Source organism: Hyperolius riggenbachi, chromosome 12 (assembly GCF_040937935.1).
Source record: "Hyperolius riggenbachi isolate aHypRig1 chromosome 12, aHypRig1.pri, whole genome shotgun sequence".
In the NCBI taxonomy this organism is placed as follows: Eukaryota; Metazoa; Chordata; class Amphibia; order Anura; family Hyperoliidae; genus Hyperolius; species Hyperolius riggenbachi.
In genome coordinates, this window is record NC_090657.1 from 172055494 (window position 1) to 172067222 (window position 11729).

Consider the following 11729-nt stretch of genomic DNA (forward strand, 5'->3'; position numbering starts at 1 on the left):
CTCCTCTCTGTATACACACGTGTACACACGCTGCTTCTTGTTTAGCCGGAAGCAGCGTGTGTATCAGCGTGTAGGCAGATAGGAGAAGACCGGCAGCGAGAGAGCAGCGCTTGGAGCCAGCGAGGTGAGTTGTAAACAGCGCTCCCTGCCTGCTCGCTCTGCATCTGAGAGGGGAGCAAGGAGGGCGGCCCAGGAGAGGGAGGGAGAGGTCGGGCTGCCCTCCCCGCGGCTCCGGCTCCCCCCTCCATTGTAGGGGACAGCTACCTATCTAACCTATACTGGGGGCACCTAGCTAATCTAACATACACTGGGGGGCACCTACCTATCTAACCTATACTGAGGGGCACCTACCTATCTAACCTATACTGGGGGGCAGCTACCTATCTAACCTATACTGGGGGGGCAGCTACCTATCTAACCTATACTGGGGGCACTTATCTAACCTGTATTGGGGGCACCTACCTACCTAGATAGCCTTTACAGGGGGCAACTATACTGGCTACCTATATTGCAGGCACCTACCTAAATAACCTATACTGGGGGCACCTACCTATCTAACCTATGCTGGGGGCAACTATTCTGGCTACCTATATTAGAGGCACCCACCTAGCTAACCTGTACTGGGGCACCTACCTATCTAACCTATGCTGGGGGCAACTATTCTGGCTACCTATATTAGAGGCACCCACCTAGCTAACCTGTACTGGGGCACCTACCTATCTAACTTATACCTGGGGCACCTGCCTATCTAACCTATACTGGGGGCAACTATACTGGCTACCTATGCTGGAGGCACCTACCTGGCTAACCTATAGCGGGGGCAACTATACTGGCTCACCTATGCCTGGTTACCTATACTGGGGTACCTATAGCTGGCTATCTATACGGGGGTACCTATTCTGGGCTACCTATACTGGGGGGACCTATACTAAGTGCAACTAGACCTGGCTAACCTATACTGCGGGCACCCATACCTTGCTCGGGAGGGGGGGGGGGGCGCAATTTTTACACCCTCGCCCTGGGTGCATTTTAGCCTAGAAACTGCACTGTCTATGGGGTTGATTCACTAAAAAACATAGAGCAAGTAACCTGTTACTCACACTATTTCCACAGCGTGCCTTAAATGTAAATACTTGCGCTATTTTCTTTAGTGAATCAACCACTATGAGCTGTCTAAATTCCTCCTCCCATCCCATCATCAGCCACACGAGGGAGCAAAGGGAGGAAGTAGGAGTGGACACCAGTCAGCTTTTTCCTGTTAGTACAGAGCTGACTCCTCCCCATAGAGTGAGCAGAGGGAGGAGGTGGAAGTGGACACCAGCCAGCCTTTTTCTGTTAGTACAGAGCTGACTCCTACCACAGAAGGGAGCAGAAAGAGGAAATGGGAGTGGGAAGCAGTCAGCCTTTCCCTGTTAATAAACAGGTGACCCCTCCCACAGGAGGGAGCAGAGAGAGGAAATGGGAGTGGGAACCAGTCAGCCTTTCCCTGTTAATACAGAGCTGACTCCTCCCGCAGAAGGGAGCAGAGGGGAACAGTGTTGCCAACTTAGCGACTTTGTCGCTATATTAAGCGACTTTTCAAATCCCATTTTTTTTTAAAAGCGACTAGCGATAAATCTGGCGACTTTTTCTTGTGTTACCGACTCTGATGTGTCTGTACTGACTCTTCTCAACTAGCCACAGCAGCTGCCGCTGCCGGCCCCTCCCCCGTCCCAAAGCACTCACAGACAGGCCCGTCCTCGCGCAGGAGTCCACCCCCCCCCCCCCCCCCGAGCTGCAGTTACAGCAGGAGAAGAATAAACTCAATGTTATGAGATAAAAGTCGAAATCTTATAAATGGGTTTTTCAGATACAAATACACATTCTTACCATATTTCAAGCTTCAAATAAGTGTCACGTAACTTTATGATAGCCATATGACAGAATTGTCTCTTACTTTCGGTTTCTGAATTTACAAATAACTTGCATGTGCAGCGTGCATTATGTAAATTACGTCATGACGTCATTTAGCGACTTCTAGCGACTTCTTCAACAGCCAATAGCTACTTTCCTTACTGACGAGTTGGCAACACTGGAGGGGAAAGTGGGAGTGGGCACCAGCCAGCCTTTATTTGTTAGTACACAGCTGATGTCTCCCACAGGAGGGAGGAAGTGCAAGGGCCCCAAACAAACAAAAGTCCCCACAGGAACTTTTCCAAGGGAACCTTTGTGGAACGGTTTCCTCAAATATGGAAATTGTGCCAGAAATGTCCTAGTCTCTTATTCACCTTTTGTAACAATAAGAAATCTGGTAGACAGAACTAAAGCTCTAGTCTAGGCTAAATTACCATTTGTATGGAACCTGTCCGTTTCCCTGGAGGTGGAATTACAGCCTAACTGAAACCAACCAATAAACTTCTTCTGAAGTCGCGTGGGGGTTAAAAAAATTTGCAGTGTTCGCTGCATTTTTCGGACGTCGCCTCCGAACCCCATTTCTGTGCATTGCCGCAGCTATTGGATTCGGAGACGATTTTGCATCGGCACAGGTGCCCCGTCTGATTTGGATGGGATTCGCACAAATCATAGAAGTGAGATAGTTTTGGCAGGGCTGTGACAAGTTATACATGGCTAGCTTTGCTTTCCCACACGCAGCTTTTGGCAACGGTTTCCAGGATTTAGCGGCCTCCCGGTGGGTGAACTGCCCTGTGCATACCCTGCCAGATGCCCCAGCACTGACCCTCTGTGATCTCCCTTTACCCAACACCAGCATTACATGAGAGCAGACAGATCAGTGCATCGTGCTCTGGCCTAGCGCTGCGGGGGTGGTGGCGTAAGGGGGGGGCTCTGGATGGTGGGGAGGAGGGGGATTAGCTTCTCTGTGCTCCGTGCCCTGCAGGCTGATGTAGATGTGTGTCACCCGCCAGCCGCTTCATCTCACTGTGATAATGGGATGGCACCGCAGCCTCTGGCTCTAGGTGCACTATTATGCCACACTGTGCTGCGTTCCTGCTCAGAGTTATAGTGCATCATGGTATAGATATAACAAACTCGTGATGTCAGCAGATAATCGGTAAATAAAGGCCCCAATCAGCATAAGATACACTAAAATCAGACTAAAAGGGGAGATAGCGGTGGTCTTACCTCCTACTTAAAGACACAGATGTCTGTTTAGCAAAAAAACTTTTTTTTACAATAATAGACTCCAATCTGCAACACGTTTCGTGGGGTAATACGGCTTCCTCGGGCATAAAGGGGAGTATCTGGGAGGGCACCCAAAAACAATCACTAAATTCCATGTTACCAAAATTGTATACAAAACGATGGACATACTATGATTGCATTGGGCATATTCAACCTGTAAAGAAATGTACAGACATAAGAAGATGACATATACTGCAGAATCGCATTATAATAAACTCTGTTATAGTAAACTCTCTGCTCAGGTCCCAGCAACTGCATCTGTATAAATATACAATGTATGAAAACTTCTGATATAGTAAACCTCTGGTTATACTAAACTTGGTTCCCAATTCCTGACTATGCCCCTGTAGGAATATACAATGTATGAACAATTCTGATATAGTAAACTACTTGGCCAAAAACATAAAACTGAATATAATAAATAAAATACCTGTATTAACAGAACATCCCATAATCACAAGTTCATCTTACTGGCCCTTGTATTGCAGGGAAACGCGTTGCGAAATCCCCCTGGAGTATACCCAATAAATATTGTTTGTCGAATAAACACAGCCTCTTGGGTCTGCTTACGGGAGGTAAGTCCACCACTGCCTCCAAAGCATTTTTTAAAATTTTTAATATTTTGATTTTATACTTTTGGCGCCTCTGTCCTATATTCGCTTGTATTGCAGGGGTTAAATGAGAGTGCACTGTGTGACTGCAACCAAAGGTTAAAGGACCACTACCCCAAAAAAGTGTAACATTTAAAATTAATGTAAACACATACAAATAAGAAGTGTGTTTCTTGTAGAGTAAAATGAGTGATAAATTACTTTTCTCCTACGGTATGTTACCGTCACTTACAGTAGGTAGTAGAAATCTGACAAAACCGACAGGTTTTGTCCAGCCCATCTCCTCATGTGTGATTCTCAGCATGGCCTTTATTCTTTATAAAGACACTACCTGAAAGGGATTTAAACAAATATGCTAGCCACCCTTCCTGCTCACTACACGCTTTTTTGGCAGTTGGATGAAGCAACCGCCCTTTACTAAGTGCATTTGAAAATAAAGAAATCCCTGAGAACCCCCCCCTATGGAGAGATAGACTAGCCCAAAACCAGTCGGTTCTGTCAGATTTCTACTACCTACTGTAAGTCACAGCAACATAGGAGAAAAGTAATTTATAGCACATTTTGCTCTGGGAAAAAATGTACTTATTATTTGTATATGTTTACTTGTACTTTAAATGTTATGATTTTCGCGATAGTGGTCCTTTAATGGTGTGAACATACAAGGGCTATGAGAGGGGAAACAGTAAGACTGTCTTCCCACTTGAGGCCGGATAACGTGTGGCCAGCCCAGTGGGAGCAGACAGTGTAGTGTCCGATGGTGCGCTGTGGTTCAGCTTTAACCCAGGGCAAATGTGTTACCTCCATAAGCTATATAAGGGAACACATCTGCCTGGGAGTATCAGGGATTGCACAAAAGTGCGGCTGCTTACCACAACAGATCCTGCAGATCCGTTGCAGTCTGACAAGTGTGAACAGCTCTTATATATCAAATAGGAACTGTTCACTGTCAATTTAGCGATGAGGGGTGAACAGACAGAAAATGTACTCTCTCAGCTCAGTTGGTAACACCGCTTAAGGCTGGGTTCACACATAAAAGGTTTGAATATTGGGTGTTTCATTGTAGTACTGTCATTTGTTTTGACAGTGATTGCCCCTCACTGCTGCATATGTGCTGATGTATGGCAGGAAAGAGTTAAAGAGGAACTGTAACCAAGGATTGAACTTCATCCCAATCAGTAACTGATACCCCCTTTCCCATGAGAAATCTTTTCCTTTTCACAAATAGATCATCTGCTCCTGTATATGGCTGATATTGTGGTGAAACCCCTCCCACGGTGTGATGTCATGACCAAGGTCCTGACAGTTTGATGTCTGTGAACCTCATTGCATTGTGGGAAATAGTGGCAGTATCTCCCTCTGTGCATGGAGCTCTCAGTAATGAGAGTGATAAATCTCAGAATGTAAATCAGGGAAAGATTTTACAATGGGCGAACACTGACTAAATCTATAAATGAATATTGTAAAAAAAATAAGCAATTTTATTAATTGTTATTTTCACTCCAGTTCCTCTTTATGCGTCCCCGGTGCCCGCAGTCGGCGGTGGCATTTCAGCCCATCTGTATTCTGTGACTTTGTTGTGTCTGTACAGTCTGGCAGGAAGCCGCAGCACCCAGTGACCCCTGCCCCGTGCTTTGCAGCGCAAGGACAATCTGGGCATTGTGCTTCCTTCCTGTCCTCCTCGCTGCCTCTCTCTCGCCTGATGAATTTTAATTCTGGAGATAGATGGTAGCAGAGAAACCGTAAGGCGGTGTATCCCCTCCCCCCACGTCCACTGCTCTCATGTGCTGTAAGAATCTGGGAAGCAGATGCCTAATGAGGACCTGTGGAGATGGAAAGATGGGTGCAGTCACTGCTAAATATGTATTTCAGGCCCCTTTTACACTAGCAGGGTAAACCTGAACTACTTAACCCTACTTTGCCTCAAGGGGCTGTAAACAGTGTCGGACTGGGAGCTGGAAAAGGTGAGGAAGTCCACTTGCTGGCCAAGCAGCAGTAATCAGGTGTTGCTGCTCACAGTGAAGACTTGCTGCAGGTTTCTATTGGAAGTGAAAAGACAGGGTTACTGCTGCTTGGCCAGCAGGTGGTTTTCCTCAGTTTTTCCACCTCCCACCAAATCTTTGATAGGGCCCCCTTAATGTTCACAACCCTTCCCTTACCTCTTGATGACCCTGAAGGTCCATCGTACAAAGCTCGTAAAACAAGTGTGGCCATCAGGATCTTCACACCCATAACAAGTGTAGCCGCAAAAACACCTGATCTGGAGTATCAGAGAAAGGGAAGGTTAGCAGTTGGGGGCCCCACCCACACCTCTGGCCCCCCTTGCAGCCGCAGGAGCTGCTCCCCTTTAGTCACGCCCCTGCTTCCATGATGGGGATGGTGACGTGTGAGAATTCCTTGGTTACGCTATGAATGTTGAGTGACATGCGTGCAATAGCACAAGTCACTACATGCAACTCGTTACTACAACCCAATCTCGCATTGCACACATTTCCGCGTGTGTGTTATCCCATAGCTCCCAATTGTCCCTCTTTTGAAGGGACAGTCCCTCTTTGGCAGCCCTGTCCCTCTCATGGGCGTAACAATAGGGGATGCAGCCCATGTGCAGAGGACTGAGCGGAGCGGTGGGCAGCGGCAGGCAAACATACCTTCCGTGCGTTCCAGCGCGGACACTTCTCACTCTAGTGACTGACGCGACATCCTGTATAAAACAGGAGGTCGCGTCAGTCACTAGAGCGAGAAGCGCCCGGACGCACGGAAGGTATGTTTGCCTGCCGCTGCCCGCCGCTGCGCTCAGTCCTCTGCACTTGTATAGCGATTGAAGCTGGAGGGGAGCACAGAGGGGAAAGCCCGAGGTGAGGGGGGAGGGGACTGTGGCCATAGCTTTCCCCTCATGGTGTGACCCCTCCAGCCCCCCAAAACAGCCACGAGCGGGCCCCAGGGGGAGGGGGGCCCCGGGGGGAGGGTGGCCCGCTCACAATTTCTGCAGGGGGGCCCGGGGGCTCTTAGTTACGCCCCTGGACTCCCTCTGTCCCTCTTTCCTCCTCATTTGTCCCTCTTTCAGGACTTTGGCCCTCTTTCTATGTAAATCTATATATTTCTCTACTAAAAATGTGTTTGACTCTAAACTTTATTTCCATCCTTTAAATTGATATATTACTAATTTTAAAATGTTTATATGAAGGAAAAGGAATCAGGATAGAAAGGAGCAGTGTGGTTTGAATTATAAAACAACATATTTTTCTTATGAAAGCTTTATGATGCGCAAGACTAGGGGTGTGTCGGGGGTGTGATCAGGGGTGTGGCAGGGGCATGGCTTAAGTGTCCCTCTTACGCATCTCAAAAAGTTGTGAGGTATGCTAATCCAGAAATGCACTGTGGAGAGTAAGTAACTCCATATTGCCCATATAGATGTCCTACCGGCCTCTGTTCCAAAGTAATGCTATCTGTGTTAAGATTACAATCATCCCACCCAGGTCGCAGCCTTATTAATGCATGATTACCTTTTGTTTTGTTCAGACAGAGGGAACTGTACATGAAAAAAGGATTGTGTTGCTCAGATCAGTGCAGCTGTAACTCCCTTTATTTACTTAGCAAACAGAAGCTTATCTTCACCTCCATGTACACCAAAGAGAAGTTGCCTGACAGTAGAAAGAAATATATGCAGTGGACTTCCCCGAATCTTCTCCATGCCCCCATAAACTCCATGGCCCTTCAGCTCAGCCAGCCTCCCTTTCAACTTGGAACTATGCCCCCCACTCAAAGCTCTGACTGGACCCCTTCAGAGCAAGGGTGCATGCTCTGTCCTCTCCACATGCCCCCTCTGATTGCGCTCCCCTGCGGCTGTGTGCAGGAGCTGTGGCTAGGAGCATTCTGGGCATGCACAGACTCTTCATAACCACTGCTACGACTGGTAAGGTTATACATCTCCCCATGTGAGAGGGATACACACGCTACTCCTTTACCTCTCAACCAACTAAACAGAATGGGAATGTGTCTCAGTTACTCAGTTCAGTCTCACAAGAAATTTATTTTACCCAGATGGGATAGCCGAAAGTTTAAAAAGTAGTTGTGGCCAATAGTGAGTTGTGCCATATATTCAGCATATCAAGGCTAGTGTAAACAGAGTGATCAATGGAGAAACACCAGGAAAAATACAATAAATGTGTGTCCCAGTTTTGATGTGCAACCTGTAATGTGTCTCAGCATTTTTATGCCCTCTTAGTATTTTCCCTGGTTTGTTAGGGTCCCTATAGTGTATTCCCAGCTTTGTTGGGCCCCTTGTAGTGTGTACCAGTTTTGTTGGGCCCCCTGTAGTCCTGTAGTGTGTACCAGTTTTGTTGGGCCCCCTGTAGTGTGTACCACTTTATTGGGCCTCCTGTAGTGTGTTCCAGTTTAGTTGGGCCCCTCTAGTTTGTACCAGTTTTGGTTGGGCCCCTCTAGTTTGTACCAGTTTTGGTTGGGCCCCCTGTAGTGTGTACCAGTTTTATTGGGCCCCCTGTAGTGTGTTCCAGTTTTGTTGGGCCCCTGTAGTTTGTACCAGTTTTGGTTGGGCCCCCTATAGTATATCCCCATCATTTTTGTGCCCCCTGCAGTGTGTCCTAGTTATTTCGGGCCCACTGTAGTGTATCCCCAGTTTTGGTCGGGACTCCTGTAGTGTGTCTCAGAATTTTTGGGGACCTTGTAGCGTGTCTCAGTTTTGGTGGGTCCCCTGTAGTGTGTCCCCAGCTTTGGGGACTTTTACAGTGTGTCTCAGCATTGTTGCCCTCTCCCCCCCCCCCCTCCCCATAGTGTGTTCCCAGGTTTTTTGGGACCCCTGTAATGTGTCCACAGCTTTGGTTGGGGCTCCAGGTTTGGTTGGGACACCTGTAGTGTGTCCTCCAGATGTAGCTGGAACTTCGGTAGTGTGTCCTCCAGGTGTGGCTGGGACTTCTGCAGTGTGTCCTTCAGGTGTGGCTAGGACTTCTGTAGTGTGTCCTTGGTTGGAACTTCTGTAGTGTGTCCTCCAGGTGTGGTTGGGACTTCTGTAGTGTTTCCTCCAGGTGTGGTTGGGACTTCTGTAGTGTGTCCTCCAGGTGTGGTTGGGATTTCTGTAGTGTGTCTCAGCTTTGGTTGGGACTTCTGTAGTGTGTCCTCCTGGTGTGGCTGGAACTTCTATAGTGTGTCCTCCAGGTGTGGCTAAGACTTCTGTAGTGTGTCTCAGCTTTGGTTGGGACTTCTGTAGTGTGTCCTCCTGGTGTGGCTGGGACTTCTGTAGTGTGTCCTCCAGGTGTGGTTGGGACTTCTGTAGTGTGTCTCAGCTTTGGTTGGGACTTCTGTAGTGTGTCCTCCTGGTTAGAGTTGGGCCGAACCTCTGATTTTAGGTTCGCGAACCGGGTTCGCGAACTTCCGCGGAAGGTTCGGTTCGCGTTAAAGTTCGCGAACCGCAATAGACTTCAATGGGGATGCGAACTTTAAAAAAAAAAAAAAATTATGCTGGCCACAAAAGTGATGGAAAAGATGTTTCAAGGGGTCTAACACCTGGAGAGGGGCATGGCGGAGTGGGATACACGCCAAAAGTCCCCGGGAAAAATCTGGATTTGACGCAAAGCAGCGTTTTAAGGGCAGAAATCACATTGAATGCTAAATGACAGGCCTAAAGTGCTTTAAAACATCATGCATGTGTATACATCAATCAGGTACTGTAATTAAGGTACTGCTTCACACTGACACACCAAACTCACCGTGTAACGCACCGCAAACAGCTGTTTGTGTGGTGACGGCCGTGCTGGACTGAACAGGTATACAGTGGCAGGTTCACTGAACAGAACAGGTATACAGTGGCAGGTTCACAGAACAGGTATGCAGTGGCGGGTTCACTGAACAGAACAGTTATGCAGTGGCGGGTTCACAGAACAGTACAGGTATGCAGTGGCAGGTTCACTGAACAGGTATGCAGTGGCAGGTTCACTGAACAGGTATGCAGTGGTGGGTTCACTGAAAAAAAAAAAAATTATGCTGGCCACAAAAGTGATGGAAAAGATGTTTCAAGGGGTCTAACACCTGGAGAGGGGCATGGCGGAGTGGGATACACGCCAAAAGTCCCCGGGAAAAATCTGGATTTGACGCAAAGCAGCGTTTTAAGGGCAGAAATCACATTGAATGCTAAATGACAGGCCTAAAGTGCTTTAAAACATCATGCATGTGTATACATCAATCAGGTACTGTAATTAAGGTACTGCTTCACACTGACACACCAAACTCACCGTGTAACGCACCGCAAACAGCTGTTTGTGTGGTGACGGCCGTGCTGGACTGGTGCGCACCATGACGAGAGTGCAGGTTTTGGTGGCTGAACAGAACAGGTATACAGTGGCGGGTTCACTGAACAGGAATACAGTGGCGGGTTCACAGAACAGGTATACAGTGGCGGGTTCACTGAACAGAACAGATATACAGTGGCGGGTTCACTGAACAGAACAGGTATGCAGTGGCGGGTTCACTGAACAGAACAGGTATACAGTGGCAGGTTCACTGAACAGAACAGGTATGCAGTGGCAGGTTCACTGAACAGGTATACAGTGGCAGGTTCACTGAACAGAACAGGTATACAGTGGCAGGTTCACAGAACAGGTATGCAGTGGCAGGTTCACTGAACAGGAATACAGTGGCGGGTTCACTGAACAGAACAGTTATGCAGTGGCGGGTTCACAGAACAGTACAGGTATGCAGTGGCAGGTTCACTGAACAGGTATGCAGTGGCAGGTTCACTGAACAGGTATGCAGTGGTGGGTTCACTGAACAGGTATGCAGTGGTGGGTTCACTGAACAGGTATGCAGTGGTGGGTTCACTGAACAGGTATGCAGTGGTGGGTTCACAGAACAGGTATGCAGTGGCAGGTTCACTGAACAGGTATGCAGTGGTGGGTTCACTGAACAGGTATGCAGTGGTGGGTTCACAGTACAGGTATGCAGTGGTGGGTTCACAGAACAGGTATGCAGTGGCAGGTTCACTGAACAGGTATGCAGTGGGCACACTGAACAGAACAGGTATGGTGGGCTCACTGAACAGAACAGGTATGCAGCCAGGAAGGAACAAGCTAAGCCTAACTAATCTTTCCCTATGAGAGACAGTCTGCAGCAGCTCGCCCTACTCTCACTAATGCAGGCACACGAGTGAGCGTAATGGCCGCCGCTACCTGCCTTTTATTAGGGAGGGAGTGGCTCCAGGGGCTAGTGTAGCCTAATTGGCTACACTGGGCCTGCTGACTGTGATGTAGAGGGTCAAAGTTGACCCTCATGGTGCATTATGGGGTGAACCGAACTTCCTCAAAACTTCGCCTGCGGGACGCGAACGCGAACCACTGAAGTTCGCATGGAACCGTTCGCAGGCGAACCGTTCGGCCCAACTCTACTCCTGGTGTGGCTGGGACTTCTGTAGTGTGTCCTCCAGATGTGGTTGGGACTTCTGTAGTGTGTCTCAGCTTTGGTTGGGACTTCTGTAGTGTGTCCTCCTGGTGTGGCTGGGACTTCTGTAGTGTGTCCTCCAGGTGTGGTTGGGACTTCTGTAGTGTGTCTCAGCTTTGGTTGGGACTTCTGTAGTGTGTCCTCCTGGTGTGGCTGGGACTTCTGTAGTGTGTCCTCCAGGTGTGACTAAGACTTCTGTAGTGTGTCTCAGCTTTGGTTGGGACTTCTGTATTGTGTCCTCCTGGTGTGGCTAAGACTTCAGTAGTGTGTCTCAGCTTTGGTTGGGACTTCTGTAGTGTGTCCTCCAGGTTTGGTTGGGACTTCTGTAGTGTGTCCTCCTGGTGTGGCTGGGACCTCTGTAGTGTGTCCTCCAGGTGTGGCTAAGACTTCTGTAGTGTGTCTCAGCTTTGGTTGGGACTTCTGTAGTGGTCCCTCCGCTTTGTTGTGCCCCTTGTAGTATGTCCCAGTTTTGGTTGGGTTCCCTGTAGAGTGCTC

The 11729-nt window shown here is 48.4% G+C and overlaps 1 protein-coding gene across 1 annotated transcript in view; it reads right to left on the minus strand.

The window, feature by feature from the left end:
- LOC137541584 (sterile alpha motif domain-containing protein 10-like) overlaps positions 1-11729 on the minus strand; it is a 597983-nt gene that overhangs the window by 10145 nt on the left and 576109 nt on the right. The gene's annotated exons all lie outside the window — the stretch shown is intronic.